This window comes from Mus pahari, chromosome 21, assembly GCF_900095145.1.
Source record: "Mus pahari chromosome 21, PAHARI_EIJ_v1.1, whole genome shotgun sequence".
NCBI lineage: Eukaryota > Metazoa > Chordata > Mammalia > Rodentia > Muridae > Mus > Mus pahari.
The window spans coordinates 18,693,837-18,706,507 of NC_034610.1; positions in this window are offsets into that span (position 1 = coordinate 18,693,837).

The window sequence follows — 12,671 nt, forward strand, 5'->3', positions numbered from 1 at the left end:
AAAAAAAAAAAAAAAAATCAACACCCCCACAGTCCCTGCCTGCCCAGTTCCTCTCACCTGGCAGGCTTCCTGCCTTAGGGGATGTACTGATGCCCAAGCCATTTCTGCCATTAAATCCTGGGGAGAAAGTGGTAGGGTATGGTGGGCATATGGGGGGATGAAGAGAGCCATGGGAAGAGATGGAGCTAAGATATGAGCAGGGCAGGGTCTTCAAGCCCCTATCTTGGAGAGTTTCTCTCCTCCCAGGCCTGGGTCAGAGGGAAAGTTGAGCCCTACCAACTTCATCCAGAACCAACCTCTCCTTTTATATCCAGTGGTCCTCACCTGGCTGAGCTCCTCCCACTCCTGGGAAGGGTCCAGCTCCCAGCCCAGGCCCATATCGTGGAATGAAAGAGTCAGAAAGAAGAATAAAGAGGGGGCAGGGACATCAAGCTGAGGAGGGACAGGCATAGAGAGAGCTCTCACCTGATTTCTGGGGCTTCATGACCCCTCCAAAGCCTGAGGAGAGAGACAAGGCAGATGATGGCACCCCTGGGACGGAGCCTCCTCCTGGTTTCTCTGTTCCATATCCATTGTGAACTAAGGGGCCTAAGGTGGTGTCTGCAGCCTAGCTAAAGTAGTGGTGAGAGGGCTGGTGAGATGGCTCAGCAGGTAAGAGCACTGACCGCTCTTCCAAAGGTCCTGAGTTCAAATCCCAGCAACCACATGGTGGCTCACAACCATCTGTAATGGGATCTGATGCCTTCTTCTGGTATGTCTGAAGACAGTTACTCATATAAATAAAATAAATAAATCTTGCCCTGTCCTCTCCTCCCCACACCTGGCACCAGAGGCTGCCATGCCTCCTGCCTTCCTCTCTATCTCTTTGAGGCTCAGGGGAATTAACCTAAGTGACCGTACCCCCAAAGGAACACCCCCACTTTCCTACACCTTAGAAACAGGATGCTATACTTGGGAAAGGCCCTGCTTCTAGAACAATACCATTACCAAACACCACGGAGACAGGGTAGGGGTGTCAGGGAGGCACATGGGGGGGGGGTGGCTGTAGAGGTGGGGAAGGTGTCAAGGAGATACAGGGAGGTTGCAGAGGTGGGGGAAGCAGGTAGCATCTGAGGAGGGCTCACCTGGCTTTGGAGGTTCCATACCACCTCCAACGCCTGAGAAAGAGGTGAAGGTCAACTGAAGGTCACAGAATTACCCCTTCCTAGGGTCAACCCATGATTCCTTTCTCCCCCAGCCCCACCTCTACCTGCTCCATAGCCACTTTGAGTTGGAGAGCCTGTGAGGAGAAAAGGAGCTGAGTTGAGGAACTGTGAGGTCCCAGCTGAAGTGGGGGTGTGGGGACCTTGAAAGTCGTTCCTAAGATCAAGCTAGAAACAAAATATCCAAATGTCTCCTCAAGGACTATCATTCACCAGTTTGCCTCAGAGGCAAGAGAAGGCCCCAGATGCTGACCCCCCACTAGGTGATGCTCACCTTGGTGGGGGTGCCTGAGTCCTGCTTAGAGAGAGAAAGATAAATGGAAGCAAGGGTGTGAGAGAGACAGGAAGATGGAGAGCTAGGCTGGTAGAGCTCACCTGACTTTTGAGGTTTAGCATCTCCTCCAAAGGCTGGGGAGAGAGAAAGTAGGTGAGTACCTGGGGCACTAGGCTGAAGGTCTCCCCAGAACTACCCATTATGAATTACTTACATAGTCATTCTCATTAGTGGGTCTCCCTACCTTCTGGGACCATGCTCAGATCAAACCATGAGAAGAATGGACATCTACCAAGTACCCAGTGCCCATCCCTTTATTCCTACCTTCCTTTGGGGGGGGGGGGTAGAACACAGTCTTACTCTGCAACCCAAGCAGGCTGGAACTTACTATGCAGTCCAGGCTGACTTGAGCTCCCAGAAATCTTCCTGCCTCAAGTTCTGAGTTTGGGGTTTACTGGTAGGAACCACCACACCCAGCTTCCCACAATTCTAAGATGTCTGTATGCCTGTATCCTCTTTCCCTGCGCTGTCTTGCCCTCCTTTGTTAGGGAGAGAGACTAGAGTGTCCTGGCCCTGGCCCCCAAGTTCTCCCTTCATCTCACCTGTTCCCAGCCCACTGGAGTAGCCTGGAGGAGAAATGAGGGGCTTAGTAGGGATGCACAGCAGGGCAGGTGCCTCCTCTGGGCTACTCTGCTTACACCTCTAAAGACTTAGCTTCATACTTAGCCATGTGGCCTGACAAAGCCTGTTGCGTTGGGGAGGACTGAGAAAGGAACCAGGCCAGGCAGTGGTGGTGCACGCCTTTAATCCCAGCACTTGGGAGGCAGAGGCAGGTGGATTTCTGAGTTCAAGGCCAGCCTGGACTACTGAGTGAGTTCCAAGACAGCCAGGGCTACACAGAGAAACCCTGTCTCAAACAACAACAACAACAAAAAGTAAGGGAACCAGGCCAAAGGTCCTGAGTTCAAGTCCTAGCAACCACATGGTGGCTCACAGCCATCTATAATGGGATCTGATGCCCTCTTCTGGTGTGTCTGAAGACAGCTGCACCAGTGGTGAGCAGGGTGCCCTGTTCTCCCCTCCCCACACTTGACACCAGAGGCTGCCAGGGGTGTAATTAAATTAAAGTGTTGGAGGGGGGGAGGGAACCAGGTCACCAAATCTCTGCTTCTGAACCTCAGCTTCCCCCTCTGGTCACAGGAGGTATAAGGACCGGACCAGTGGATAGTCTGGGATTGGGGTAGTCTGGGATTGGGGTAGTCTGGGATTGGGGAACTGAAGATTGGTTCCTGGCATGGATGGGGTACCAGGCTATACCCCTGGATATTTGAGGGGCAGAGTGCAGTTTGCTGTCCTATTCACTGTGTTATAGCCCTTCCCCCTCCAGCCTCATCTTTGGAAACTTCCTGTTCCCTCTTCTCCTCTTCTTCATCTCAGGGGTCTCAGGGGTCCCTAACTCCTACACTTAGAACTCTATAGGCCCCATTCATGCTGCTCAGGTGCAAAGCCTTGAATCCTCTCAGCTTACTGGTTCCCCACACACACCCCCACCCCCGCTCCTGTCCCACTGTAGCACTCTGCCCTTGGATGCTGCCAGAGCCACCTTCCTCCTTGTCCTCACGTCCCATTCTCCAGGCCCCTCCTCCAGGGACAGACCTCCCAACTCTTCCAAGAAGGTGAGTTTCTGAGCTTCATATCCTCAGGCAGATACCGCTAATGGTGCCCACGGGAAGAGACTCCATGCTCTCCTGGCCTTTGTATCTGGAATCTAAGAGCTGGGGACTATCTAGAAAGCTCCAAAGGTCGCTGGAGTCAAAAGTATCCAGAGAGCCACTTACCTTTCCCCAGGTTAGGAGGGAGTCGGGGAGGTCCTAAAGAAGCAAAGGGTACTTACAATTCAGGGCTGCAATCTCAGAAACAGAAAGAAAGCTAGACCCAGACATCCATCTACCTCCAGTGCAAAGCACCTAAAATCCTCCTCATCTGAATTCTCTGCTTGCCCAGGCTCCCCTATCCCCAGTGCCCACCCAACCCGATCATTCTGGAGCTTTTAGAAGGGGGCTTATACACCCCAGTCTAGCCTCAAACTTGCTGTGTAATCATATAGCCATGAAGCCAAAAAAGATCCTGAGCTTCTGATTGTCCTGGAAACACTACCAACTGCACTCATTCCGTCCCCACCCCCAGAACCTAGCTGTCTAATTCATGTTCTAGTAAAATCTCAGCCCCAGCCCCAGGCACAGCCCGGACCCGCCCCAGAAGCCCACCCTCACCGCCTTGTAAGCTCTCAGAAGTCAGGCAGAGCAGGAAGAAGGCAACGGGAGAGACTCTAATGCCCATGATGTCCAGGGAGTGCGAAGGCTCAGCATCCTTTGGGCCTTTAAGCAGCCTTACTGGGATACTCCTCTACTCAGGTCCCCTGCTGTGAGGGGCAGAGACTCTGCTTGTAGACCCCAGGAGGCCAGTCCAGGGGATCCCCCCTGGAGCATAACAGGCGCCTGGTCCTCTGGGTCTCCCTATAATGTATCCCCTCATCCATCATTGGTGCTGACAGCTGAGATAGACCTCCCTGGGGCTCCTCCACCCTGTCAGTGACTGGCACTGGCACCAGGCTGGAAGGGTTCAGATTCCCCCAGCAGCTGGGAAGGAGTAGACTGGCACTCTAGTGCCCAGCCTAAACACAGCTGTGGAAAAGGTGGGAGCAGGGCCAGAGATCTGTGCTTAGCTAGTCCAGAGCGTTTGGAAAGTTAAGTGTGTTACTAGAAAGGCAAGCAGAAGATGCAACAGTGTATCAGAAGCTATTGAACTCTCAGATTGTGGTGGCAAGAGACTAGCTCTCGTTCAATCTTATTCCTCCACTGATCACTTGAAATGGACCTTTTTGCCCCCAACCGAGGACTGACTTGCTGCAGGTGTACCCCAACTTCCAGTCTTCATCCTGAGCTCTTCCTCATTCCCCATAGCAGTAGATTACTCTGGAACTGACTTTAGGGGTGAACTCAGGATCTGCTTAGGGTGGATGGGGCAGGCTGTACAGGGTGCTTGAGGACTGGCGCACCTTTCATCCTTGGGGCCTGGACAGTTGAACCTGGAGCTGGGCTTGCTGCAGGGGGCCTGGCAGGTTCTGCTTAGGAGAGGCAAGCTTGGATACACTAGGGTGGGGTCTGGCTGGGAAATGCCCCCACTCATAGCAAAGTGAATCTGTGGACCTCACTGAGCTGGCTGAGGACAGTGTTGACTCGGAACCTGGACCTTGGACTGACGTTCAGAAAGCCCCACACGCTCTTTGTCTTTTGTCTCTTCTCAAACCTCAGGCTCTCCTGGAGCTGCTGGCTACTTTGCCAATGCTGGCTTCCAGACAGGATGGAGGTCTGGAGACAACGGGGGCCTCTGAGCCCACCACACTTGGAAGCCCAGTTTTTGCGGCCAGCAGACTAGCCAGCACCCTTCTTCACTCATAGGTCAACCCCAGCACCAAGCTAGCTCTAGAGATCACTCTTGGACACCCTAAACTCAGGGCTACACCTCACAGATAATCTCTCCCTACTCTAGACTCCTACATACATGCATGCATATGACCAGTCCCACAGTTTCTCTCTACCTTCTCCCAAAAGACTCAGCTTTTGTGAAAAATTGACTGCAGGGTCCCTTAGCCCAGCACCTCAGTACAGCAGTACCCCACTTGCCCATTTCCATCCTGCTTGGAGTCCAGGAACTGGATCTTCCACTAGTCACTGAGAAGGACGCAGGGGTGCTCAGGCCCCAACCACTCCTTTCGAATCCAGGACAACTGGATAGAAAGAACTTTCATGCTACATTGCTTGCTTTGCCCCAAGGTCATGGACATTGGTTCCCTGGTGTTCCTGATTGGTTTTCCCAAAAGGCCAGCTGAGTGGGCCCTAGGCAGGTCAGTGAGTTGACCTTGGTCTTTCTGAGGCTGAGTACTTCCTCCAAAGTGATGGCAGCAAAAGCCAGGGGCCAGAATTACTGGGATGCCTTGTTTTGTAGATGGGGAAACAGAGGCAGAGAAGAAAAGGCATTTGGCCCAAATGGTCCAACTCCTAAGTTGGGCTAGAGTCTGATGCTAGGCACTCCAAGGGGTTTTCTCTCCTGCTCCTAACCTCCCCCATTCTCCTAAACAGGCCCAGACCCAATTGTGTCAGTAAGCTTCAGAGCTGGAACAGCTAAGGGCCCCCTAAGCAGAGCCAGACATACAGACACACAGTATTCATTGCAGGGCATCAGGGAGGTAAAGGGAGAGATTCCAAGGGGCTACACAGGAGGTATGCTTGGCCAGTGCCAGGCTGTCTGGGAGCTGGCACAGGCCTGAGGAAAATCTCAGCCAGCCTGGGGCCTTGGACCAGCTTGATGTCTGCTTGAGCCCCGCAGAATCACCATACTGGCTCCACCTAGGTAGTCCAAGAACACAGAGTTGGGAGCTCCAACAACTCCTGTCAGAGCATTAGTCTGGGCTGCTGAGCACCCAGAGCTGAAGAGGACGGGGACAAGGCCCGGTATTCAAATATCTAAACAGACGAGGTGTCTGGCAGGGATCAAGCGCAAGGAGATAGTAGCTGCTGATCTCTCAGGGCTGATACATAGGACACATGTTTTAAAATGGCAGTCTGTGTCAAAGGATTCCCTGACAGTTGCTTAACCTCCAGCAGCACCTGTGAGGGTGGGAATTTGGGAGGACAGCTGGAGGCACAGCCAGGCGCCTGTGGGCAGACGCCTCCTGTACTGGCAGCTGCACTGCTGCCCCTCAGCTGCCCCCTCCACCCTGTAGAGGCAGCTCTCCAGGCCAGATCTGAGCTTCCGATTTCCCCTGGCTGCCTTTGGGAACACCTTCCCAGACATTACCCAGGCACCCACAAATGGGCAAAACTGACCTCTATTAACCTCCTCTCCCACCCCCACCCCCACCCCTGTCAATTATTAGAATTGTTGCAACCATGATATATGATATACATTGAGAAGCAAGCATACACTAGACAGAAATATACAATGTAACAAATGCTCATAAACACTATGCAACAGAAATAGAAGGCAGCCGGTCCTCAGAAGCTCCAATCATCACGGCTTCCTTCCGTTCTAGCAGGTTCCATTTGAGTCTCATCTTTACCTCCCTTTCTTGTCACACCACCCCTTTTGTGATCCCATCTGAGCAAGAGAATCTTCCTAAGAGTCTGAGAAGTGTGTGCAGCTCTGTGGTACTGTTATGGTGAAGTGTAATTGGGAGTGTTTCCGGGAGGGGGGGGGTCTCCCCTGGATGAGGGGTAGGGCTTGCAGAATTCAGCCCCTAGGGGAGGTTTGAGGTCTCCAGTGCAAGAGTCCTAGGGGGTTTTTTTGTTTGTTTTTTTTGTTTTTGTTTTTGTTTTTTTTTTGTTTTTTCGAGACAGGGTTTCTCTGAATAGCCCTGGCTGTCCTGGAACTCACTTTGTAGACCAGGCTGGCCTCGAACTCAGAAATCCACCTGCCTCCGCCTCCCAAGTGCTGGGATTAAAGGCATGCGCCACCATGCCCGGCTGTTTTTTGGTTTTATTGTTGTTGAGACAAGGTCTCTACATGCAGTCTTGGCTGGCCTGAGACTTGCAATGGAAAGCAGGCTGACCCCGAACTCTGAGAGATCAGCCCGCTCTGGCTCTGAGTGCTGGGATTAAAGGCATGCACTGCCATGCCCAGCTAAGAGTCCTAGTTTTGATCCCTTTGGGAACATGCCTCTGTCTGTGCCATCACAGTATGGGTAGAGGAGACTCCTGACTTAACCAGCAGCTAGCTGCTCTTGTCTTGACCGAAGCAACCTGTGGGCCCATTTTGCATCAGTGGAAGAGAACTCTTACACTAGACACTAGGTTCTCAATCATCCTAAAGCTACCACTCTTTAATACAGATCTTTATGTTGTAGTGACCTCAACCATAAAATCATTATTGTTGTCACTTCATAACTGTAATTTTTTTACTGTTATGAACCGTAATGTAAATATCTGTGTTTTCTGACAGTCTTAGGTAACCTCTGTGAAAAGGTCTTTAGATCGCTTCAAATGGGTCTCAACCCACATGTTGAGAACTCTAGCGGCGCTCACCTCTACTGATCAAAAGCGCTAAACCAATCAACCATCCCTCTGCTTCTATTTCATGTCAACTTTCACTTTCTAAATCAAACTTTTGCTTTCTGGCCTTCTGTTTCTCCTCCTCCTCCTCCTCCTCCTCCTCCTCCTTTTGATAGGTGAGACTATGAACCTGGGCAGAAAAGCACAGACCTCTCTGGTCTGCCTCTCCTCTAACAAAAGCACTTCACATATATTTTCTCAGTTGATGCTCTTTTCTTCAAATAAGGAGGAGCTATTATTCATTTTACACATGTGGAGACTGGCAGAGCAACACTACAGCCTTTAGTTCCCTGACACTATGTCTATACACTTACCTATAACTGCTACTATGTGTCTAGTGCAGTCTTCTCTGCAGAGTGAGAAGTTTACTGACTCATGCCACTGAAATAAAATGCTTTTATTTCTCCCTGTAGCGCTGGGGATTGAACCAAGGGCTTCCCACCTGCTAGCCGACAGCCTAGGCTTTCTACTCCTTCCCCATTTCCTTAATGAGACAGGGTTCAAATTGCTAAAACTGCCCCAGGTTTTGAGACAAGGTCTCATTATGTAGCCCAGGCTGGCCTGGAACTTCTGATATATATCAGGGTGGCCTCAAACTCAGAGATTCCCCCTGCCTTAGCCTCCCCAGTTCCTCAGTGTTGGGACTACAGATCTATATACCACTTTACCCAACTTTTACTTATTGGTTTATTTGAAGTCAAGCATCTTGTTTTGCTTTTTGTTTTTCTTTCTTTCTTTCTTCCTTCCTTCTTTCCTTTCTTTCTTTTTTAAAAGATTTTATTTATTTTATGTATGTGAGTACACTGTAGCTGTCTTCAGGTGTACCAGAAGGCATCAGATCCCATTACAGATGGTTGTGAGCCACCATGTGGTTTCTGGGAATTGAACTCAGGGCCTCTGGAAGAGCAGTCAGTGCTCTTAACCACTGAGCTATCTCTCCAGCCCCAGGAGTATTATTATAATGCCCAACTGGCCTCCAATTCCTGGGCTCATGTGACTTTTCTGCTTCAGCTGCCTCCATGCTTGGCGTATAGGCATGTACCAGGCAGTATTTTTTTGTTACTGTGTATGTGTGTGTTAGTGTGTTTTAAATATTATGAATTAGACTTTGAGGAATAAATAGTTGGAAGAAGGGGAGGCCTGTCCAGAAAATGGGGCTGGCAGAAAATAGCTCTAAATAGTTGGAGAGGGACCTGTCTGGGGTTCTCAACAAGGACTAGCCCAAGCCACAAGTGTTAAAGCCTAAGACGCTAATGCAAAGGGAAGGGCTTGGAGGTGGGCTGTACCCCAGCTCATGATCTCAGGCCTAAGTAGGGCCTGGCCTTCCTTCCCACTGTTGTTCTAAGAGATTGCAGGAGCATTTAGAGAGACTGGCTATAAAGCATTATTTCTCACTTATAGTTGAAATCAAAATAGGTCCCTTTCTCCATGAAGCAAGCTCCACTCCACATTTGTTCTGCGCAGACCTTCTTTAAAGAAACCATCCTAGGTTCCTTGGCTCCACGTTTAAAAGAGAGGTGACAACCCAGCATGTACCAGAGGTTGTAAGGCCAGGAAGAGGCTGAGGAGAGGAGTCTGAGTTGAGCACAAGGTTCAGAACTAAAGGATATAAGAATCTGCCTCAGAAGGCCTATTCACAAGGAGACTTCACCGTCTTAGAACAGGCGCTCTCAATCGCTATCCTAGGATGATGAGGACGGTGTCTGAATATGCATAAGATTATAAGTAGTAGGACATTCCGCTTTTGTTGTCCCCAGTGACAACTCCATGAGGAAATGTTACTTGGCTGCAGGGCCCTACCTGCCCCTTTTATGGACACGAATATTAAGGCAGCCAATGGAAAGCAGCTGGTGTGGGGACCATAGTGTGAAGGCCGACAAATATCCTGGGGATACCGAGAGAGAGGGGCCAAGGATCATTCCCGCCTAGCATCTAGGACTAAGAATTTAGCTACCTACTCTGCAATAGGCCTCGAAGAGTTGCGCCTGCGCCGTGAGAGCACTCCGCCAAACTTCGGGGGCGGGGAGACCTCGGTGCGCACGCAAGACGCGAGGCGGGGCCAATGCCCCCGGCGCAAGACCCGCTGCACCAGGCGGGGGCGGGGCCACGGGCGAGCCTGGGCGGGGCCTCGAGGCCGGTTTGGAATTTTTGGCGCGAGCTGGCTCCGCGCGCGTTCACGGGCCGTTCCCCTTCTTGGAGGGTGCTTCGTCCCGGTGTCCAGAGGCCCCGCTGCCCGATCCCGGCCTGCCTAGTCTCTGCGAGGTCCCCAGCGGCCTCCGCGGACCCGGAACCTGGGACCTCGCTGCTGCGCCGCGCTGCGCCCCGCCCAGCCGCCCCAGGTGAGCCCACACCCGGGTGAGGTCTCCCGATTGCGCCGCTCTTCCGCCCGGCGCCCTGGCCCGCGCTCCTGCCGCGCTGCGCCCCGTGACGGCCCTCCGGCCTCTTTTCAGTATCCGGTCGCCCCTCTGCAGCAGCCCCACCCCTCCCTGTCTGTCACGGGCCGAGCTAGCCCTCGGATGACTCCAGGTCAGCTCTGTCGCCCACGCCCCGCCTACTCCCGCGGGCCCCCTGTCCCTTCCCACTGGGCGCTCCTTTTCCAGCACTGCCTCTCTTTCTCCCGCCGCTCTCAAAAGAGCTCCTCCACCCCCGGGTGACAGCCTGTCTATGCAATTGTTTGTCAGAGTTCCCCCTCGCCCACCGAGCGAATTCAGCAGCGGCTCTGCACCGGAGGAACTCACAGTCTAACGCTAGATGGTGGTCAACAGATGGGTACAGCTCAGTAAGAGGGTGAGGCCCCTGGAAACCCGGTGGCTCAGGGACACTCTGTACTCAGCTGGGACTCCACCACCAACCCTTCTCACCCCATAAAAGCTGTTTGACCAGGCCAGAGGTATTAGAATGTAAATGACCAGTGATGTTGAAATGAAAATGACATTGAGAGGAAATGGTCTTTCTGGCAGAAAACAGAAGGTGATGGACTCCCAGGTGCTAGGCGTGGAGACTGTATTCCTTCTTCCTTAAAAAAAAAAAAAAAAAGGTTTTTTTTGTTTTTTTGTTTGTTTGTTTGTTTTTATGCATGTGTACTTTTGTCTGTTTGTGCCTAGTGCCCACATAGGTCAGAAAAGGGTGTCAGATCCCCTTGGAATTGGAGTTACAGACGCTTGTGTGTCAGTGTGTCAGGGAATCAAACCTGGTCCTTTGGAAGGGCATCAAGTACTTTTACCTTCCCCACCCATGCCCCCTTCAAGGCTGTAGGTTTAATTAACCAGCATGATCGTGGATTCTTACAGTCTTATTCCTTCAAGAAGACCTGGGATGGGGTTTGTTTTTTCTTTTTTTCTTAGAGTGGGCATCAAATGCAAGACCCTGATGGTGCTAGGCAGGTACTCTATCACTAAGCTAAAGGCCACCTCTGGGATGGGATTCTTGAAGTAAATAGAGCCATAACAAGTGAACCTTCTGCGGGATGTGGTGGCGCACGCCTTTAATCCCAGCACTCAGGAGGCAGAGGCAGACAGATTTCTGAGTTCAAGGCCAGCCTGGTCTACAAAGTGAGTTCCAGGACAGCCAGGGCTATACAGAGAAACCCTGTCTTGAAAAAACAAAAAACAAGAGATCCTTCCAGCCAAGCCTCTTGAGTACCTAACCTAAGTAGTAATTTGATCTACCCAAGGCTAAGTGTGGCTCCTTTCGATACATTGTGGTTTCCCCTAAAATGGACTCTTTCTATTGCTTTTTTGCCTTTGTTTCAATTACAACATTGTAGCAACCTTACACCCCCCTACACTAGGATACTACCATACTTGAATCATTCCAACTACTGTCTAAAGCACTGATTAAGACAGCAGTTAGCATTTATACTAGACCCCAGTCTTAAGTCCTTCAGCTTTCTGTATACCTGTGCAGACAGAGTTGCAGCTCCACAAACTCCTGGTGCCAGGTGCTCTTCATAATTCAAAATATCCCAGATTTAGGGCCTGGAGTTATAGTAATAAGTCAGTTGGTTTAGCATTTACCTAACACGAATCATGTCCTGAATTTGATACACAGCACTGCATAAACTAGATGTAGTAGGTTCTGTTCATGTCTGTGATCCTAGCTCCCTGAAGGTGATGTCCGGAGGATCAAAACCTCACAGTTTTCCTTGGCTGCACAGTGAGGGAGCTTGAAGACAGCCTAAACTAGAGACCCTGTCTCAAAAAAATAAAAATAAAAATAAAATAAAATACATCTCAGATTTAGAAAGCACAGATGAACCGGGCAGTGGTGGTGCACGCCTTTAATCCTAGCATTTGGGAGGCAGAGGCAGGCGGATTTCTGAGTTCAAGGCCAGCCTGGTCTACAAAGGGAGTTCCAGGACAGCCAGGGCTACACAGAGAAACCCTGTCTCAAAAAAACAAAAACAAAAACAAAACAAGCAAGCAAACACAGATGTAGGGCTGAGGATATAGCTCTGGTAGAATGCTTTCCTGACATGTGTTAGCCCCTTGGTTTGATCCATAATGACTAGTAACTTTTAAATAATGGTTTGATTCATAAATAAATAATAGCTTTTGAAAAGGCATCCTAAGAAAGCATATATGTATAAGAACACTAGTGAATCTGGGGCATCCATTCCAAGATCAAACACTAATATTTCTGTCAATGAATGTCAGCTAGTGGTAGGTAGCTCATGCCTGTAATCCTAGCACTTAGAATGCTGAGGCAGGAGGATTACTTCAAGTTCAAGATCAGTCCAGGCTACATAGACTTTTCTCAAAACAAAGTAAAACTATGAGTATAGTGGGTGAGAAAAATAGATAAAGTTGATTTTCCCCTACCCTGTAGTAGTTTTTATTTTCATGTAGCTACCCAGTTGTCTGTCATTTGTTGAAAAGATTCTTCTTTCCTGTTGGTTTGTTTGACATCCTTTTTGAAAATAAGTAATTCTAGCTCTCTGGAGGCTGAGGCAGGAGACTGTTCAAAGCCAGCTTGAACTACATAATGAGTCCTGCCTTGAGAGGGGGAAAACACACACACACACACACACAATTTTTTTTTTTTTTTTTTTTTGAAGCTTTCTGGTACCCACGGCCCAAGCCATCC